The sequence below is a fragment of the Mus musculus genome, chromosome 6 (genome assembly GCF_000001635.26).
Source record: "Mus musculus strain C57BL/6J chromosome 6, GRCm38.p6 C57BL/6J".
Classification (NCBI taxonomy): domain Eukaryota; kingdom Metazoa; phylum Chordata; class Mammalia; order Rodentia; family Muridae; genus Mus; species Mus musculus.
The window spans coordinates 134,393,664-134,412,558 of record NC_000072.6 but is presented as its reverse complement, the minus strand read 5'-3'; the positions used below and the strand labels follow the sequence as shown (position 1 = coordinate 134,412,558).

General features: G+C 43.2%; 1 protein-coding gene and 1 long non-coding RNA gene across 2 annotated transcripts in view; one reads left to right on the top strand and one right to left on the bottom strand.

Annotated features, from left to right (window-relative positions):
• Nucleotides 1-16,230, bottom strand: part of Bcl2l14 (BCL2-like 14 (apoptosis facilitator)) — a 42,396-nt gene extending 26,166 nt beyond the window's left edge. Inside the window, exons 1-2 of the mRNA NM_025778.3 lie at nucleotides 16,140-16,230; nucleotides 13,768-13,917 (exon numbers count right to left, since the gene is read on the bottom strand). The gene's annotated coding sequence lies outside the window, so the exon portion shown is untranslated. The remainder of the gene's footprint in view (nucleotides 1-13,767; nucleotides 13,918-16,139) is intronic.
• Nucleotides 9,144-18,895, top strand: part of 4933406J09Rik (RIKEN cDNA 4933406J09 gene) — a 94,465-nt gene continuing 84,713 nt past the window's right edge. Inside the window, exons 1-3 of the long non-coding RNA NR_153848.1 lie at nucleotides 9,144-9,694; nucleotides 13,708-13,798; nucleotides 18,698-18,793. This is a non-coding gene — a long non-coding RNA (RIKEN cDNA 4933406J09 gene). The remainder of the gene's footprint in view (nucleotides 9,695-13,707; nucleotides 13,799-18,697; nucleotides 18,794-18,895) is intronic.

Genomic DNA, 18,895 nt, shown 5'->3' with positions numbered 1-18,895 from the left:
AATTGTTGGGGTCTTTCACTTTCTTGGTTAGGATTATTATTACTATTACTATTATTATTAGTAGTAGTAGTAATTTTTAAGACTTTATTTATTTTATGTATGTGAGTACACTGTAGCTGTCTTCAGACACACCAGAAAGGGGCATCAGATCTCATTACAGGTGGTTGTGAGCCACAATGTGGTTGCTGGGAATTGAACTCAGAACCTCTGGAAGAGCGGTCAGTGCTCTTAACCCCTGAGCTATCTCTCTGGCCCAGTAATTTTTAATGGAATGATTTTTCCTGACTTCCCAGCATTTTTATTGGTGTACAGGAAGGCTACTGATTTATGAGTGATAATTTCATATCCTGTCACTTTACTGTATGTAAATGGTTATGCAATCTAAAAGTTTCTCTTTTTTTGAGAGAGGGTTTCTCTCTGCAGTCCTGGCTGTCCTGGAACTCAGTCTGTAGACCAGGCTGGCCTCGAACTCAGAAATCTGCCTGCCTCTGCCTCCCAAGTGCTGGGATTACAGGCATGTACCACCACTGCCCGGTCGAAGTTTCTTGATGGAATCTCTAGGGTCTTAGGTCTAAAATCTAAATCTGCAAGTGAGGACGCCTTGAATTCTTGCTTTTCTGTTTGTATTGATTACATTTCCTTCTCTTATAGCTAAGTCTTTAAGCACAATGTTAAATAAGAGGAGAAAGTGATCTTAGTGGAAACACTTTTAATGTTTTCTCATTTGGTATAGTGTTGGCTTTCCACGTGACATCCGGAGCCTTAGTGATGTTGGGATGGATGTGTTCCCTCTATTTCTACTCTGGAGGATTTATCATGAAGGGATGTTGGGTCTTTTTAAACACCCCTCTGTGTCTATTGAGAATATCATGTAATTCCTGCTCTTGAGTCCATGTTTGTGATGTATCACACCTATTGGTTTGCGTATGTTGAGTTAGCCCTACATCCCTGGAATAAGGCCAACTTGATCACGTGAACGATTTTCTTTCTTTTTAAAATTTTGTTTGCAAATATTTTACTGAGTTTTTTTTTTTTTTTTTTTTTACATCTAAGTTTAACAGAGAGATTGGTCTACAATTGTCTTTAGTTGCTGTTGTGCCTTTGTGTGGGTTTGGTAGAAGGACTGTCAAGTCCAAAAGAAACTGGACAAATGGCTCTCTGCGGTGCCTATGGACACACCAAAGCACGTGGTGGTCCTCGGGCTCACTTAGTGCCTGTGGCTCTTCTCCGCTCTTCTCACCCCGACCCTCTCTCTATTCTAACTTCTCCAGCTCATGGGCTTGCCTCCCTCGGCTTCCCATTCCCATACAACTCTGCTGTTTTGGCCATGTGCTCTTCTTCCGTTGTCATCTGGTTCCCTCTCTCTTGATCTCCTTTCCTGCGTTCTCTTTCTCTTCGTTTCCCTCTTTCCCCCTCTCTAACCTCTCATGGCCCTGTCCAGTCTGCTGGCTGCTCTCAGTCTACTTTCTCTCCCTGCTCTAGACCCTTCCAGATGCCTGGGCTGTCCTCTTCCTCACCACACCTTGGAACACTGATGTCATCAGTTTGTACAAGGACAACACTGGCTTCATAAAAAGAATTTGATAGCATCCTTTCCTTTTCTATGTTATAAACTAGTTTGAGGAGCTTGGCGTTAGTTCTTTAAGGTTCTGTTGAAACTCAGCAGTGAGTCCATCTGGTCTCAGGTTGTTGTTTTTAGTTAAAATGTTTTTGTTTTGTTTTTCAATTTCATTATTAAAAATTCTCAGTCTCATTTTTTGTTATAAAATCTGCTTTTTGGGGGGGGGATTTCGAGACAGGGTTTCTCTGTGTAGCCCTGGCTATCTGGCTGTCCTGGAACTCACTCTGTAGACTAGGCTGGTCTCAAATTTAGAAATCTGCCTGCCTCTGCCTCCCAAGTGCTGGGATTAAAGGCATGCAGCATCACTGCCCAGCATAAAATCTGCTTTGGTAGTTTATCTCGTATTGATTTAATTTTGATATGCTATATAAGTTTAGAAATTCATCCATATCTTTTAGAATTTCCAGTTTCATTTTTAAATTATATTCTCCCAATGAGATTTTGCTTTTCTTTGCTATCTGTTGTAATGTTTTCCTTTCATCTCTATTTTTTATTACTTTGAGTTCTGTCTCTGTCTCTGTCTGTCTCTTTCTCTCCAATCTTTTCTATCTTTTCAAATCACCAATTCTGTTTCATTGATTCTTTGTATCAAGTTTTTGTTGTTAGTTTATAGTTTAATTCCTGTCTTCTTTCCATCTACATACTTAGGATTTGACTTATTCTTGTTTTTCTAAGGCCCCCACGTGTGTTATTTGAAATCTGTAGGGCCAGGGTGTTCCATATTTTAGTATAAGCACATGTATATAGATTTGAGTATGTTGTGTTCACATGTTCATTCAATGATAGGAATCTAATTTCACCCATGAGTTCCTTGGAGACCCATTTGTCATTCAGAAGTGCCATTGCTTAATTTCCATAAATTGTATAGGTTCCATGGTCTTGTGGTTAATTTCTAGTTTTATTTCATTGTGGCCACATAAACTACGATAGATTATTTCAACTTTCCCATATTTGTTAAGACTTGCTTTGTGCTCTAATGTATGATCTAGTCTAGAGAAAATGACACAAAAGCAGGAAAGAATGCCCTTGAACACAGGTTTCTTATTTAGCTTTTGTCAGTATAACCTGTAAGTATAACTGGCAAGCTCTGTCCATTGATCTGTATACTGAAGTTACCCATTATTGTTGTGTGGGAATTAATGTGTCTTTACATCTTTTAGGACTTATTTTTATGAAATTGGGTGCAGCGATGGTTAGTGCATACATATTTAAAGTTGAATTCCTTCTTGCTGGGTTGTTTCTTTATCCAGCATGTGACTTTACTAACTATTAATTATATTGTGATTGTGTTTCCGTGTGATAGGGATAGGATCTTGCCCCAGTGCACACATGGGGGGCAGGGGGGGGGCAGAGAACAACTCTCAAGAGTTGGTCCTTTCAGCCCTCTCCCCCTACCTAGGAGGGGGGAGCTCTTTTGATGTTTCTGCCACTCTGGAAAGTTCCAGTAGCTGGTCTCTGATGCTCTGGGTGATTCTCATGTCCCCGCCTTCTATCTCGCTGTAGGAGAGCTAGGATTACAGATGTGCCCCATGACATCAGGCTTTTTATGAGTTCTAAAAATTAGACTCATCATTTGGCTTGTGTGGCCAGTGTTTTCTATGGCCTCCTTTGTCTAGTGTTGATTTGAACTCTATCCTGCCAGATGTTAGAACAGGAAAACCTACTCTCTTCCCAGTTACGTTTGCTTAAAGTGCCTTTTCTGTTGGGCAGTGGCGACACACGCCTTTAACCCCAGCGCTCTGGAAGCAGAGGCAGGCAGATCTCTGTGAGTTTGAGATCATGCATTTCTTTAGTCTGTTTTTAATCATGAAACTTTTTCTTTCTCTTTTAATTATGACAGATAGTTTTACTGAGATAACAGTTGCTGTCTGTCAGAGTTTTAAACACATAGTTCTAAGGTCTCCTGGCTTGTAAGGTTGCTATTGAGAAATCTGACGTCATTCTACTGAAACTTTGTGACTTGGTGTTTCTCTCTTCACATCTCAATATACTTTCGGTATATTCCGTGTTTTTACTAAATTACGACATGGGTGATTTTTTGTTGTTGTTGTTGGTTTTTTTTTTTGTTTTTTGTTTTTTGTTTTTTGTTTTTTGTTTTTGTTTTTGTTTTTGTTTTCAGACAGGGTTTCTCTGTGTAGCCCTGGCTGTCCTGGAACTCACTCTGTAGACCAGGCTGGCCTTGAACTCAGAAATCCGCTTGCCTCTGCTTCTCAAGTGCTGGGATTAAAGGCGTGTGCCACCACCACCCGGCTTGAGTGATTTCTTTTATGGGCTTGTCTGCTTAGCTTTTAAAATATTTGTATCCAGTTAGGCATCTCTTTCTTTTTTTATTATGATCTTACTTTTAATTCTATTCTCTTTGCCATTGAATGAACTCCCTAGCTTTTCCTTATTGTGTTCCAGGCTTAACTTTGCATCTTCCCTTCCCAGCCTTCCTACTGATGCATCTTTCTACAGAGATTTTTATAGGATTTGCTGAAAATTCCCTTTCTTTTATTTAAGTTGCTTCTTTTCATTATTCTTCTTTATTAGCTTTTACCTTAATCAACTGGCCTGAATTTCTTAGTCCATGCAAGTGCTTGTGTTTTGGAGTTAGCTCAGGAGTGTATGTCCTTTTTGATTTCTTTGATTGTACTTACACTTATTCTTTTGAGTTCTTTCTCTGGGATTTCATCTAACTCCTCATCAGACGCCATTATTAGGGAATGAATAAATTTTGGAGAGTCATGATGCCTTGCTTGTCCATAGTTCTTGTATTTTTGCATTAGGACTTATATGAAATTGTTGGTCAAATTATTGTTTTCTTTCAAAATCACTGTTAATATTTCAGTGGAAGTACTTGAAATATTCAGGAGGGATTAAACTGTAAGAGGATTGAGGTGTCATCTTCTTTGCTAGCCTGGTGTTTAGGGGACTCTTGCTGTCTGTTTGGTGGTTCTGGTCTTCACTCTCTTGATATTTCCTCCTGGGCTTCCAGATGCCTGTGCAACACTCAGGGTAGTCTTTTGTGACATTAGGTCACAACTGCTTGTCTTACCTGTGGACAGTTCTTCATGGGTTGGGTTACAAATGCTGTTTTTACCCTTGAGTGGACTTTTGAGAGTTTGGGTCCCATTTATTGGTCCCAGCAGTGGGTGGACTTCCATGAACCAGATTACAGATGCTGGTCACCTCCGAATGGCTCCTTCAGGAGTCCAGGCATAAATGCTGGTTGCATATCTGCCTGGTCTGTATTTGCAGTGTCAGGCATACTGCTTAGATCCTGTGTCAGATCTTTTTTTTTCTGTAGATTCTGGTTCCAACCAGGTTTCCACCTGGCTGAATACTGTACAGTTCTGAAAGGAAGCTATTCCCCCCAAGGTCTAGAGGAAATGAGCTGGCCAGGGTTCACTCTACAGTCCCAGGACACTTATTCTGGGTTCCCAGAATAAGAGTGTGGTTCTTAGGGGATCTGGGGCTGCCAAGCCACTGGCTCAGCAGGGGTCTCTTAAAAAAGGGCGGAGTCACTGATGGTGACTCATGGATGCTGGTCAATCGCCAAGGAGAGCAGGTTTTTCCAGTTGTCTTCTCTGTGCTGCTCCTGTTACAGCTTCTACCCTCCTTCCTCCTCTCTCCCACTTGCTTTTCTAAGATGTCTGTTACTGAGTTGAGAGCACCAAGATGGTTTTCTGAGACACCGAGAGAGCGTGAGCAGAATTAACAGGCTGCGTCACCCCGTAGCTCTGCCTGCTTCCCCTCTCCAGACCTGCCAACCCTTCCCTACGGATTCTGGGCTCCTATTTTACTTGTCACGAAGCTGATGCCTTTAGCCCTCATTCACTTCAACTGATCGCTCCTATTCCCCCTCCCCCGTTTCCTCTCTGGAGCCTCTAGCAGATGGAACCTATGTATCACCTATCGCTGCCCTAACCCTGCTGAGGGCAGGTGCCAGGATTCCTGTCTCCCAGAGGAGGTGATAGGCTTAGAGGGAATAGGGCTCTGCTCAGTTGAGTGAGATCCAAATCGTGGTCCTTCTGGCTTCGTGTCAAATCACAATGTCAAATCACAATATCTTTCCAGTGACCCCAAAACACCATTTTCAGGTGGGACTAGTAGAAAAGCTTATAAATAAGACTTTCACCCCAGCTGTAGTAAAAGCCACAAAATTTAATTTTAGACACAGCTTGCTACTACTACTATGCATTAAACTCCCCTTGTGTATGAAATAAGAAATAGTTATATGCGGTTTTAGTTTCCATCCAGATTCTTAGTTGACATAGACATTTGTATTCATATATTCTTATGATCTCGAAACTCCTAGCACAGCTGGTTAAGTATAGATGAAGAAACTGGAAGTGGTGGGAGGGGAATTAAGACTCTTCCCATTAAATTGGGGGATGGGGACTGGTCTTTTAGCTCTTAGGCTAGTAGGCCCAGACAAGGCGAACAAATGACTTGAACATGGGATATTCTGACTCTTGATGTCCCAAAGTAAACTCCCACCAGCAAATGAACACAGTGTGCGGGATTTTGGTCAGTTGAGAGGCTATTAAAGAAGTATGAGGAATGAGTTTTCTCCCTAATGGGCAGGGCAGTAGTGGCACACACCTTTAATCCCAGTACTCAAGAGGCAGAGGCAGGCAGATCTCTGTTAGTTCGAGGCCAGACCGCTCTACAGACTGAGTTCTAGGACATCCAGGGCCACACAGAGAAACCTTGTCTCAAAAAACCAAAGCAAAACAAAACAAAACAAATTTCCTTAGGTAGTGAGTCTGAGGACTCTGGGCAACATGAGACTTTGTCACAAAAGAAGAACAGTTCCACAAAGCAAAAGGTGTTGGAAACTAAGAGACAAGGAGGCGAGCTCAGCAAAGACAAGGTCTGTCTACAGACACACTCGGGTCTCCTGCGCCTAAGAAGCTGGCACACCACGGTGACAGACTCAACACGTTTTTTGTATTAACCTGATATGAAAACTACTTTCCTCTCAGTCCTAATAGTATACATACTGCAGTAGAAAACATGTACAACCTAAAAAGGACACATAAAATAAAGATGCTTATGAGAATTCATTCATTCATTCATTCATTCATTCCATAGCAAATATCTTTATATCATTGTGGTTCCATTCTTCCTGTCATCTTGGTAATGAGTCCAGGTTTTGTTCCAGGTTTTATACTGCTGTCCCTGAAGGGCTTAGGAGATGCCACCCCACAGCACTTCACTATGACAGGGCATTTTGAGTTGACAAAACAGGCACAGGTAGATTCTTCTCCCTCCCCGCTCTGTGAGGAAGGGCAGGAAGGTTCTCACTGGGACCTGATCTAGACTGGTCGTTACCAGTCTAGGTAGGACAGCACCAGGCCCTGCTGACGTGCACTCTGCTCTTACTTCACTGCTTTTCCACAGTCAGCTGCCCTTGAAATTCTAGAACCTTCTCCTTTGCTTGCTACGTTCCTCCAAATTGATAGGTTTTATTTTTGTTGTTAAGATGTGATGTAAACTCTTGACTCTTGTGGGTTTATGTTGTTTTTCCTTTTTCTTTTCTTCTTTTTATTTACTTATTTATCTTTTTGTTTTTTGTTTTTTGTTTTTTTGTTTTTTTAAATAGGGTTTCTCTGTGAATGTAGCTTTGGCTGACCTGGAACTCATTCTGTAGACCAGGCTGACCTCAAACTCACAGAGATCCAGCTGCCCCTGCCTCTCAAGTGCTGGGATCAAAGGTGTGTGCCACCACAACCAGTTCCTTTTAGTTTTTTGTGATGAGGTCTTGCTATGTAGCTCCACTGGCTTTGAACTTGTGATCTTCCTGCTTCCGTTTCCTGATGCGCATCCCCAAATCTGGCTCAGACACAGGGTTTTTCACTACTCAATTCTCCTGGAATCTGTGTAGTGCATGTTTCTCGAAACTAATTTTTCTTTGGTTAGTTATATCTTTTAGTATGGAAGAACCCAGAAAGAGAATGTGGGAGGGATGCCTCCCCACCCCCATACTTGTCAGTAAATCCAAAATTGTGTTTGAGGCTGAGCAGTGATGGTGTTGCTGGTGCAGTAAGAGGCAAGGCCAGAGCCAGAAGCATTGAACTTCCATCAGGGTCGTCCAGGCACAGAGGCGGGATAGAATTGTGGTGGATTTAGCTATCCCCAACTTCCTTTGAGGACTCCACAATTAAGAACATCTCAGACTTGACGCTAATATCACCTCTTCCTCTACCGGAAGCCATGAGGGCAAATGTTGGTCTACACCTGACTGACAATGAGTCTGTGTCTACTCTAGGAGAGGCAATGAGAAACTTGGAGAAAGCGAACATCCATCTTGTCGAATTTATGGTCATCAAGAGAGACTTCTCGACCTAGTCGGTCATCAACTTTAAAAATAAACAGAAGCATGTTTTCATAGTCTCGGGCTGCAGAGAGGTGTCATTACAATAGCTGGGATTTTTTGGAGTCACTTCTTCTTCTTCTTCTTCTTCTTCTTCTTCTTCTTCTTCTTCTTCTTCTTCTTCTTCTTCTTCTTCTTCTCCTCCTCCTCCTCCTCCTCCTCCTCCTCCTCCTCCTCCTCCTCCTCCTTCTTCTTCTTCTTCTTCTTCTTCTTCTTCTCCTTCTTCTTAAAACTCAGCTGTGTAGAGAGTGTTTATAGTTATGCCCAACTTACAGATAAGAAAACCGAGGCACCGAATTGCTTAAGGTGACATATGCGGCTAAGCTGAGGTTGAAGAGAGCCCAGGCTGTCTGTCTATAGAGCCCAGACCCTGACTATCTTTCCTGTCACTATTTAGATGTCTTTGATTAACTCTTTGTCTTCTTATCTAGAACCAGGATCATTGCCACTTGACTCTGGAGCAGAAAAATACTACACTGTCTGAAACAGGTAAAAGCCTGGTGATATCTCCTCAGTGGGTGGTTGGGAGTTTGGAAACCGTCTGGTTCCTAGAGGCCTGACCCTTGCGTGCTCTAGATTCGTCCACATTGCAAGTCTATGGAGATGCAAGTTAATGTGTAGAAAATGAGGGTAATGTAAACACAATACCTCCCATGAAAACGAGAACCGGTTCCTGCAGAATGCGTTCCTTTGTTGTCCTGCAGAGAGCAGCTTTTCCAGTTTGTCCTGTTTGTACATCATCTCAGCAGTCCTTATCTGACTATAAATGCTTAGTGTTAGAAGGTCTCCTTCAAACCGGAGAGAATATTGTATTGGTTTCGGTTCGGTGTTACAGAAGGCATTTGAAATAAGCTCTTTTTAATGTGTCAGTCAAGCCAAATACATTTATTTTTACACTTTCACACGAGTGTACAACATATTGTGGTCATAGTCTTACCCTATTACCGTTCTCCCTCACGCTTGTATTGACTTTCTTCTTCCCATGCCTTTTTTAGCCCCACGAGGGCTGCTTGTGTGATCATGGCTATGGGGTGGGTCATTTAATTAAAGCAGGGGCAACTTACCAGTGGCTACACCACTGAAGAAATGGCACCCTCACCCCAGCAACTGTTAACTGCCACTAGCTCCTTGGCAGGGTGGGGTGGGGTGGGTGGACGCCTCAGGAGCCTCCCCTATCCACGGTGGAATGTTGAAGGGACCAATCTGACACCAGTTCTTTACAACATATGATTTTACTTTAAATTAATTTAACCCTTAGTTAAATCATTTAAGTTCTTTGGCTTTCAGCCCCACCGAATCTTCACCTTGGACTATAGGCTTGGTTGCCTGAGGCACATTTGGATGCATTGGAGTCATTTCTGTTACTCATTGTGCCTCTGACTGGATGAGGGATGCGAAGGAGGTGAAGTTTGGTGTCCTCCGTGGCTCATGTGCTTGAACATTCGTGCCCAGTAGGTGGCGCTGTTTTTCGAAGGTTAAGAAATCCTTAGAAGGATTCAGGTCGGGCCTTGGGCCTCTATTTCCTACAGGAGCTTTCTGTTTCCTGATCTGTGAAGATGTGAACAAGCCGCATGACAAGCTGGAGAGGCGATCCTCTGTTACAGAAAAGAGCCAGCTGAGCAAGGTGTGGGGAACAAGGCAGTTTCTCAGGTCTCCGCTTCAGTTTCTGCCTCCAGATCCCTTCCTTGGCTTTCCTCAGCGATCAGGTCATGGTAAGTCAAATTAACCCTTTCTTCTCTAGGCTGCTCTTGGTCATGCCGGCTTTATCGCAGCCATAGAAAATAAACCAAGAATGGGTTACTGTCGAGAGGTGTTGGAGGAGCGGGCTGACCTTCACAGTGTTGGGGAGTTGGCAGTTCAGAAGCCTCACACTAAACAACTGAGTTATTAGAGGATAGTTATATGGAGGATGAGTGAGTTTCGTGTGTTCTGTGAGGAGGGCTGGGGCTAGCTCAGCGGCAGAGTGCCTGCCTAGTGTATCTGAGACACTGAGTTCAACTCTTACACCACCCAGAGAACAAAATCCCAGAGTTAGGGAAGAACATTTGCAATGCATGTTCTATAACTAGGGGTCAAAGGTCTCAGGATGTGCACGGGGATGAGTTGGACAATGACAAAACAGGTATAGATGTAAAACTCCTCGGGTGGCTTCTCATTGCTACCCAGAGTGTGATGTGTGCAGGTGTGGAATAAGAACCATTGGCTTGCACTGGCTTGGGTGTCTGAGTGTGGGCAACAAGTCCAACATTCTGTGAAAAATGCCTCACCCCTGACTGTGAATAACCAGCAAATATACAGTGGGAGGTTTGAAATTCACCTTTGAGCACTGTCCTCGAATCTGTTTGACATTTTTTTTATGATTGACTTGGGTAGTGATGAATTCACAGATGATGGGAAGAGGAGTTTGGGGAGGGATATGGACCACAGAGTCAGGTGAGAGTTCTAGATGTGAGCCTTGGGTCTGTCATTTCCCAACTGGATGCTCTCCCTTTCTCCATCTTCTTCCCCCTCCCTTCTTCCCTCCCTCGCTCCCCCTTTCTCTTTCCTCTCTCTTCCTCATTGTTTTTCCACTTTATTGTAGTCTCTCATTGAACCTGGGGCTTGCTGCCTCAGTTAGCCATCCAGCAAGCCCCTGAGTTCTGCATGCTTCTGTCCCCCGCGCTGGGTTACAGATGTGGGCCACCATGCCGAGGTTTTTCTGGGCATCCAAACTGAAGTCTGTACAGACTCATGGTTGCCACTGAGCCATACTTCTAACTCTCTAAATAGCTTACGAACAGTTCCCTTAACCACACTAGCCTCTGTTTCCTAGTTTATTAAGAGAAGACAGAAAGATCTGACTTTGTGTAAAGACCAAATGACCAAGGTTTTCGTGGGAAGCACTTGTCAGGTGTCGGGGTACAAAGCTGGTGTTTCAGAAACTGCCAGCTGTTGTTGACATATGATCATTACTCTGGGAAGAATAAAGTAGGTAATATGTGGGGTCCCCAAATTATTGTAGGGACAAGCATGTGCTAAGATTTGGAATACTTAGGATTAACTAATCAGTTGTACGCAAAAAGAATAAGAGAAACCTCACTTAAGAAGAACTCATGTCAAAATGCCTTATGGATGAGTGTCTGCTTCATTTGAAAAAGTGTGAGATAGCTTCCCAAAATGTGATGGTGGGCCAACGAGATGGCTCCGTGGTTTAAGGCAATTGTAGCCAAACCTGATGACCTGAGCTTGGTCCCTGAGATTCACAGGGTAGAAGGAGAGGACCAACTTGAAGTTGTCCTTTGATCTTCACACAGGTGCTGCTGTGATGCGAGCCCCTTCCCCCCAGTAAATAAATATAATTTAAAAATTAAAGCAAGTGATATAGTCTTAGGCTGAGTTAATAGGAGTGCAAAAGACATCCTGGCATGCAGTGCCCTTGGAGGGAAAAACCACACCAGCAAAGCTGTGCTCAGCCCTGTTCTTACAACTTTGTAGCATTATGTTCAATCCAGCAAGTTACAGCTCTGGGTTGACTCTTATTCTTCAGACTAGGCCTTTCTGTGTAGTTCTGAACATCCTGGTACTTGCTGGGGAGGCTCAGACTGATCTAGAACTCACTGCAGTCTTGTTGCCTCAGCCTCTGGCATTCCAGGCACGGGTCAAAATGCCTGCTTCCCAGACTGACTCTTGTGCCTTTCCACTGAAGAAATAAAGCAAGTAGCCAGACTGCCTGAAATCAACTTCAGCTCTCTCTTTAGACTCTCTAGGAGCCTGGACAAGTCGGTTAACTTCCCTGTGCCGCTAAGAGTGTGATGCTTGCAGTTAGGCCAAGAGAGTGCAGAATGTCTCAGAGCCTGTGCGATTGCCTTTGGTGGACAGGGAAGTTTACACTGAGGACACACATTTCTTCGTCTTTACCTTCCAGACAAAGAATGCTGTTTGGAAACTGTTTGCAAGAATGCTGTCAGTTCTAGCCTTGGGATTTCTCCTGTCTTTCTGGGAAGGTTTATGACTGTGGATGACTCCCTGTGATAGCCCTCTTGTAACTAGAGATTGCCCACTAGCAACCAATCATTTGTAACTTAACGCATGACTAGATTCTCAGCACCAACTTAAATTCACCCATAACAACTTGGGTAGTTAAGAGAGCTAACAGAAAACTATCTAAAATGTTACTTCTCCTCATTTCACAGTTGCCCCCTTTCATACACACGCGTGCGCTAGCGCATACACACACACACACACACACACACACACACACACACACACACACACACACACACACACATCACACCACACACATACCAGTCCTCCTTTCTCTTGATGGAATTACTTGCTTAGCTTTTAATTTATCTGTATTTTTTGTTCAGCAAATCTCTTCTGTCTTTGCTTCCATCTTTAACCTCTTTTGATGCCCTGGTTTAAATCTATAAAACAGAACACTAAAAACTATATCTATCTGATAAGGCTGATACAAGGATCCAATAGATGGACATATGCATAGGTGAGGTGCTCCCAGAAGAGTACGGCTCATAGTAGCAGCTGCTGTAATTGCAGAAGGTGATGGTGCTGATGAGGGACTGTGCTACCACCATCTCGAGCATCACGTGGTACTACCATCACCAGCTTTAGGAGATCAATCGTCAGGGGCACAGAGAGACTTACTGGAATGGTGATACATGCTGCATCAGAGTCACAGGGAGAGTGTGGCTCCGTGATTCACTAGCTCTGCCCAAACAGCCCTTGCTACGGCCAGCTTCACACAAGACATAGTGCACTCATGCTCATTTCCATACATTCCACAGTAGCCAGGAAGTACAAATCACGTTAATGAACAGAGAAATTGCGATAAACATCCAGCACGCAGTCTCAAAACAGGGGTGCAATAACGCAAACTGTGATGGCATGGATGAGTCTGGTGTACACTGTGTTAAGTGAACTGAGCTAGCATGGGGAAAGAAATGATACCCAACCTCCTTCCCATAGGCTTGGAGTTGACTGGTGGTTAGACAGTAGCTGGGGGAAGGGACACTTGGTTAAAGGCACAACTGTTCATTATGAAAGTGATGACTCTACAGATTGGTGACTCACTGCAATAAATAATTCATTGTACATTTCAAAACAGATGACAGTGTAGATTTTGAGAATTTTTACTATACAAAATAAACTGTAAGATTAACATGTTAATTAGCCTGATTTAATCAATATACATTAAAAATACATATCAAAACATTACCTTGGCCTGGCATGATGATGCAGGTCTATAATCTCAGAGTTTAGGGCAGAGGCAAGAGGATCACAAGTTCAAGACCAGCCTGGGCCATATAACAAGACTGTGTCTCAAAAATGGAAACAACAATGACCCGTTGCTTTGTAGCCCACAGATATAGACAATAATTACTTATCAGTGGAAAGTGACAAGAACTGAAGCTGAACCTCTTGGCACAGCTCTGAGTCCCAGCTACCCAAGAGGCTAAAGTTCGAGACTACCTTGAGCTTCTGTATTACTTCAGAGCTAGTCAGTGAGACCCTCTTTTAAAAATCCGGGGCTAGAACACAGCTCACGGAGAGAGCTTGTCCAACACCTAGAAGGCCCTGGTACTAAAACCAAAGCAAGACCAAAACCAAAAACAAGACAAAAACAACCCCCCAAAACAAACAAACAACAAAACAAAAACCAGAAAAAAGACAGAAGCAAGAAGCAAGCAGAGATCCTCATTCCATGTCCTATACTCTTTCTACTCAGGACCCGCCTCTTTCTCCACAACTTCTGGGAAAGTCTTTGCAGCTCAACTTTGAATCTCACCTCCTTCAGAAGCGTTGACAGGCCCTGCAAGGTAGGCTGGCTCACTGTTCCACACACTGTCCCTTCATAGGTTTGGAGTGCATCTTTCAGTACTTATTGGTCTTCTGCATTACAGTCTACTGACTTGGTCTCTGCCTTGACCCTGTTTGCCTAAAGAGAAAGGAGACGTGACTCGCCTCAGGATTCCTCTCAGCACATACCTTTGCCCACACAGGCCATCGTGAAGACTATGTTGCTTCTTAAGGTTCTGCCAGAAGAGCGCTTTAGGAGAAATGAGTTTCCTGGATGAAAAACCAGAGTTAGGTCATTCTGCTACAGAGAGCAGAATGGGGGCCAGACTTGATCTGAATGGTGAGGACTGCTCACGGTCCATTAATGAGTGGAAGGCAAGGATGACCACCATCAGCAGTGAGTGGAGGGGAGCCAGGACATTGTCTTTGAGACGTCTTGTTTATTAACTCGGTTTCCAACATCGTGGAAGAGTCCGGTGACCGTTTAGTGCTCACGTGTAGTCCTAGTCATGGGAGAGGGATGGAATGGCCGAGTGTCAACCCAGTGAGGCTGAGAAGGGGTCAGCCCTGTCCAGGTGGGCCTGAATCTCATTCACTCACTACTCCAGTATACACAGACTGCTCCATGGAAGGCAGCTGCCCTCCCCTTGGCCTCTATATCATGCACTGCCCCTGTCCTTCCCCAACCTTTCTTGCTCACTGCTTCTTGGTGAGCCCAAAAAAGCAACTTCATGTTGAATTTCACTCTCTGTCTTAGTTACTTTTTTATTGCTGTGATGAGACACTGTGACCAAGGCAACTTATGAAATAAAAAGTATATTAGGGGCCACAGTTCCAGAGGGTTAGAGTACGTGGCCATCATGGCAGGGAGCATGGTGACAGGCAGGCAGGCATGGCAATGGGGCGGTAGCTGAGAGCTTACATCTTGAGACACAGTCACAAGGCAGAGAGAGCTATCAGGGTTAACTGGGAATGGTTTGGGCATTTGGAACCGCAGAGCTCCCCTCCCCTCTTCTCTGACAAGGCCACACCTCCTAATCCTTCCCAAACAGTTCCATCAACTTGGGACTAAGTATTCAAATATATGAGTCTAGGGGGGTCATCCTCGTTCAGACCACCAGACACCCCAAAGTCATAAGTTTCATCTAGAAGTATCTGGGGCTTCTCATGAGAACCTCTCAGCTTAGCTTTGGTTAATCATGCTGTTGAGAATCCATAATGAGCACTTCCACAGAACAAGCCCCGAGCCTCTCTTTTGGAGGCAATTGGTCTTTGTGCCTTTTTTCCCCCTGCAATTCCATTGCATTTTCAAATTTCAGATGCAGCTCCTCTTTTACTCCTTGCATTCCAGACGGACAGCTGCCCATTGGTACCTGCGAGGAACAGGTTTCAGGACCCTCCTGCATAACTGAATCCTCAGACAGTGAAGTATTTGCAAATGACAGACACGTGGCCTCTTGTGTACTAAATTATCCTTAAGTCACTTTTAGCACTAAGTACAACGTACACGGTGTGCACATAGTTGTTGTACTGGATTGTTTAGTGTGGCTATTTGGATATGAAGGCCCCACCCAAAGGCTCAGGTGGAGACGCTGCTTGTGGAGACTTTAAAACCTTTAGACGTTCAGGTGAAGAAAGCCACTGGAAGTGGATCCTTGGGAGATTCCTTACTGTCTCCTTTTCCTGTCTGCGTTGAGGTGAACTTCCTCTGTCACACACTCTCCTGGCCTTGACACTGTATCTTACAGTATCTTAGGAGCCTAGGAGCAGTAAGTCAGGTGACCCTAGCCTAAAACTGCGGAAACCATAAGCAGAGGCAAATCTTTCCTCACTCTTTGCTTCAAGTATCCTGTCAGAGTGACCAAAAACAACTAGTACACTTTAGAAATGTTAGAAGAAAATTTTGTACATTTTCAGCACAGATGCATTCTTTCTTCCTGAAGAGTTTTGCTCAATATTTGGTTGAAGCCATGATTAAAACCACTCTGCAGACACAGGGCCCACTCTTAAGTTTCTAGTTAAAAAGTCCCCCCCCCCCCACCCAGCCCTTTGGTATTTCTTTTAGGACGTGGTGTTTCCTTGGTCAGAAGCTCTTTGGAAGGCTCCTCTCGGCCCTCTCCATGCTAAGGTGTAGATGATGACCTCTTAAAGGTCAAGTCTACATTGTTAGTTCTCTTTACGACATCCCTTTCTTCCTACTCTTGGCCTGAGTGTCTTGACCATCTTGGTCTCTTTCCTGAGGGAGGGTTTTGCCCTGGCAAATTTTCGTTGTCCCCTATAGCACAAACATCTAGGAAACACCAAGTTTGAGAGTGGATTGCATTCTAAAACCACTTTCTAAGAGGCTTGTTTAGAACTCACATTTCCCTCTTGTGCCGATGTTCTTCATGGTGGTGGGTTTTGCCAGATTAGGCCAGGAGAGGCCATTTAACTAGTAGGGTTAAGCTAAAGTGTGGAACCTTTAGAATCTTAGTGACTGTAACAGTTCGGCAGAACACAGGGTTTCCGTGGGAAAATATTTTCTGGGTTCTGCATTGGAATGCTTGGATTCCTGTAAATGTCTGCAGGGAGTCTGAGCACCCCTCCCCCCACATTACATTTAAAACACGCTACAGACTTTTTTGAGGGGCTCCCATACAGCAGGCAGTGACAAGTCATTGCATCTTATGTTTTTTCTGTCAATGCAGAGAAGTGGGAACTGGACACCCATTTCCACCCACTTCCATATGGCAGTCAAAACTGCTCTCAGTGATTTGAATGTCATAGGAATAATTGGATTTAAGGCCTAATCCATAAGTTGAAATCTATACCTAAGACAGTTATAAGGCTAAGAACCTGTAGCTAGAGGTCAGAGGCTCTAGGAAAGAACCTATTACTAAATAGAAATAGCATTAAACAGACTCCTAAAGACTTATTGTCATACCCATAAATCAGGGCCTCAGCAGCCCTCATCAAAGAGGCTTCTTTTTGTTGTAGATGGTGGTTAACAGAGAAACCCACAATGGTCAAGATGCAGAGAATAAGGACTTTCTGTTCTAACTTCATTTAGTAGACTATGTTACTTATCAATATCTCAGACTATGCTGCTTATTTATCAATATCTCAACTCCTTCTTTTAAGCCTGTGGATGATGTTCCTAAGACCTTTTGAGTGTAGCTCAGAGTTCTTAGGTGCTGTGGCCATGCTCCTCTGTTTACTGTTTTACCTGTCTTTGAATGTAATCCTCTCAACCTCGAGGTCCTCCCTGTTAGTCGTTCTCTTGCTCTGCCAGCTCTACTGATGATATTAGGACTTCTATTTTATTAATTTCACTTTTCGTTCCTAACATCTTTGTTTTTACACAGTTCGAATTCTATTACTGGATTTCTTTCTCATTTTGCCAACCTTTCCCATTCACACTGCTGATTTCTTATCCGTTTTGACAACTTTCTCTTCTGTGTTCCTGTCTTGCACTGGGTTTCTTACTTCATCTGTGTGCTTGAAAGTCAAAGCAACGGGCACTTGAAGCAGATACTCATATTGAATCTATAATCAGGAAATAGAGAGAAATGAGTATCTAGGGCTCTGTTCACTTCCATCTTATGCAGTCCAGTATTTGTCCTATCCACTATTAAAAAGGCTCTTTCCAAATCAATTGACATAAGAAAGAAAGTCTCTCCCAGAGTCTAACCCTAGACTAGACAATCCCTCACAGATATAGAGTCTAACCATAGACTAGACAATTCCTCACAGACATAGGGTCTAACCTTAGACTAGACAATCCCTCACAGACATAGAGTCTAACCTTAGACTAGACAATCCCTCACAGACATAGAGTCTAACCTTAGACTAGACAATCCCTCAAAAGTCTGCTTTCAGGTCCAGCTCCCAAGTCTAGATTCTGCCAAGCTGACATACTTAGCATTACATTCATCAGACATTTTACTGACTTCAGTGTCCTTGAACCTGTAGTCAAGGAATTAGCCTTTTAAAGGGCCATGTTGCCCTATTGTTTTGTGTTTCTTATGTTTCTGTGCTGCTGTGTGAACATCTCTTTATTTGGATATCTCTCCAGTTTTATTTGAATATCTTCTTGGTGATCAGGCCAGGCTATCCTTGAGGGCTGAATCCCTAGCACCACTCAGAGAAGAGAAGCAAAATACTGTGATAGCAGCAACAGCACCAAATTGTTCTGGAAATAACCAGAATCAATTGGTGCATGCTGCTACATCATCCGTTCCTATAAGCAGAACATGACAAAAGCAATGCAGAGTGTCTGTGGTGTTAAAGATTGTTTAAGGTAAATGTAGGGGTATTAAACTGAGATAGATGGAAAGAGTGGGGAAATGGAGAGAGGGCAGATAGAGAAGTAATGTTGGATAAATGAAAGGGGAAAGAAGAGGAGAAAAATGAAGAGGAAGAGAGGACAAGAGATTAAATATGAAACTAAAATGGACTTCCCAATGATGAGAAAAGAAAAACAAAGAGGAAGAGAGAACAAGAGATTAAAAAATGAAACCCAAAAGGACTTCCCAATCATGAAAAATTTGTAAAAGAAATTAGAAATTTTAAAAAGGGGATTAGAAAATGAAAGCATAATATCTTTAAAAATACCACAAAGTCAAAATATTATTAAAGTAGAATAGAGTTGTTTTTTGTTTTAGCTACAATACAGGGGATTCCAAAACAAAACAAATAAATAGAATTACTCAATAATGAAAAGATATGTAAACAAAATTAGGTGAATGTATGAAGGATTGTAGTGGTCTGATTGAGAGTGGCCCTCATAGACTCATGGATTTGAGTACTTGGTCCCTAGTTGGTAGAAATGTTTGGGAAGGATTAGTAGGTGTGGCTTTGTGGGAGAAGGTGTGTCACTGGGGGTGGGCTTTGTCCATGACATGCCCATTTAGCTCCTTTTCTGTCACTTGGGTTTGTAGATCAGACGAGAGCTCCTAGCTCCTGCTTCAGCACCATGCTTGCCTGTCTGGTGCCATGCTCCCTGCCATGATGGTCATGAACTTACCACTGGAATGGTAAGCCCCCAATAAACTCTTTCTCGTATAAGTTGCCTTGGTCATGGTGTCTCATCACAGCAATAGAAAAGTACTTAAGATAAGGGCAATAAAGTAAAACAC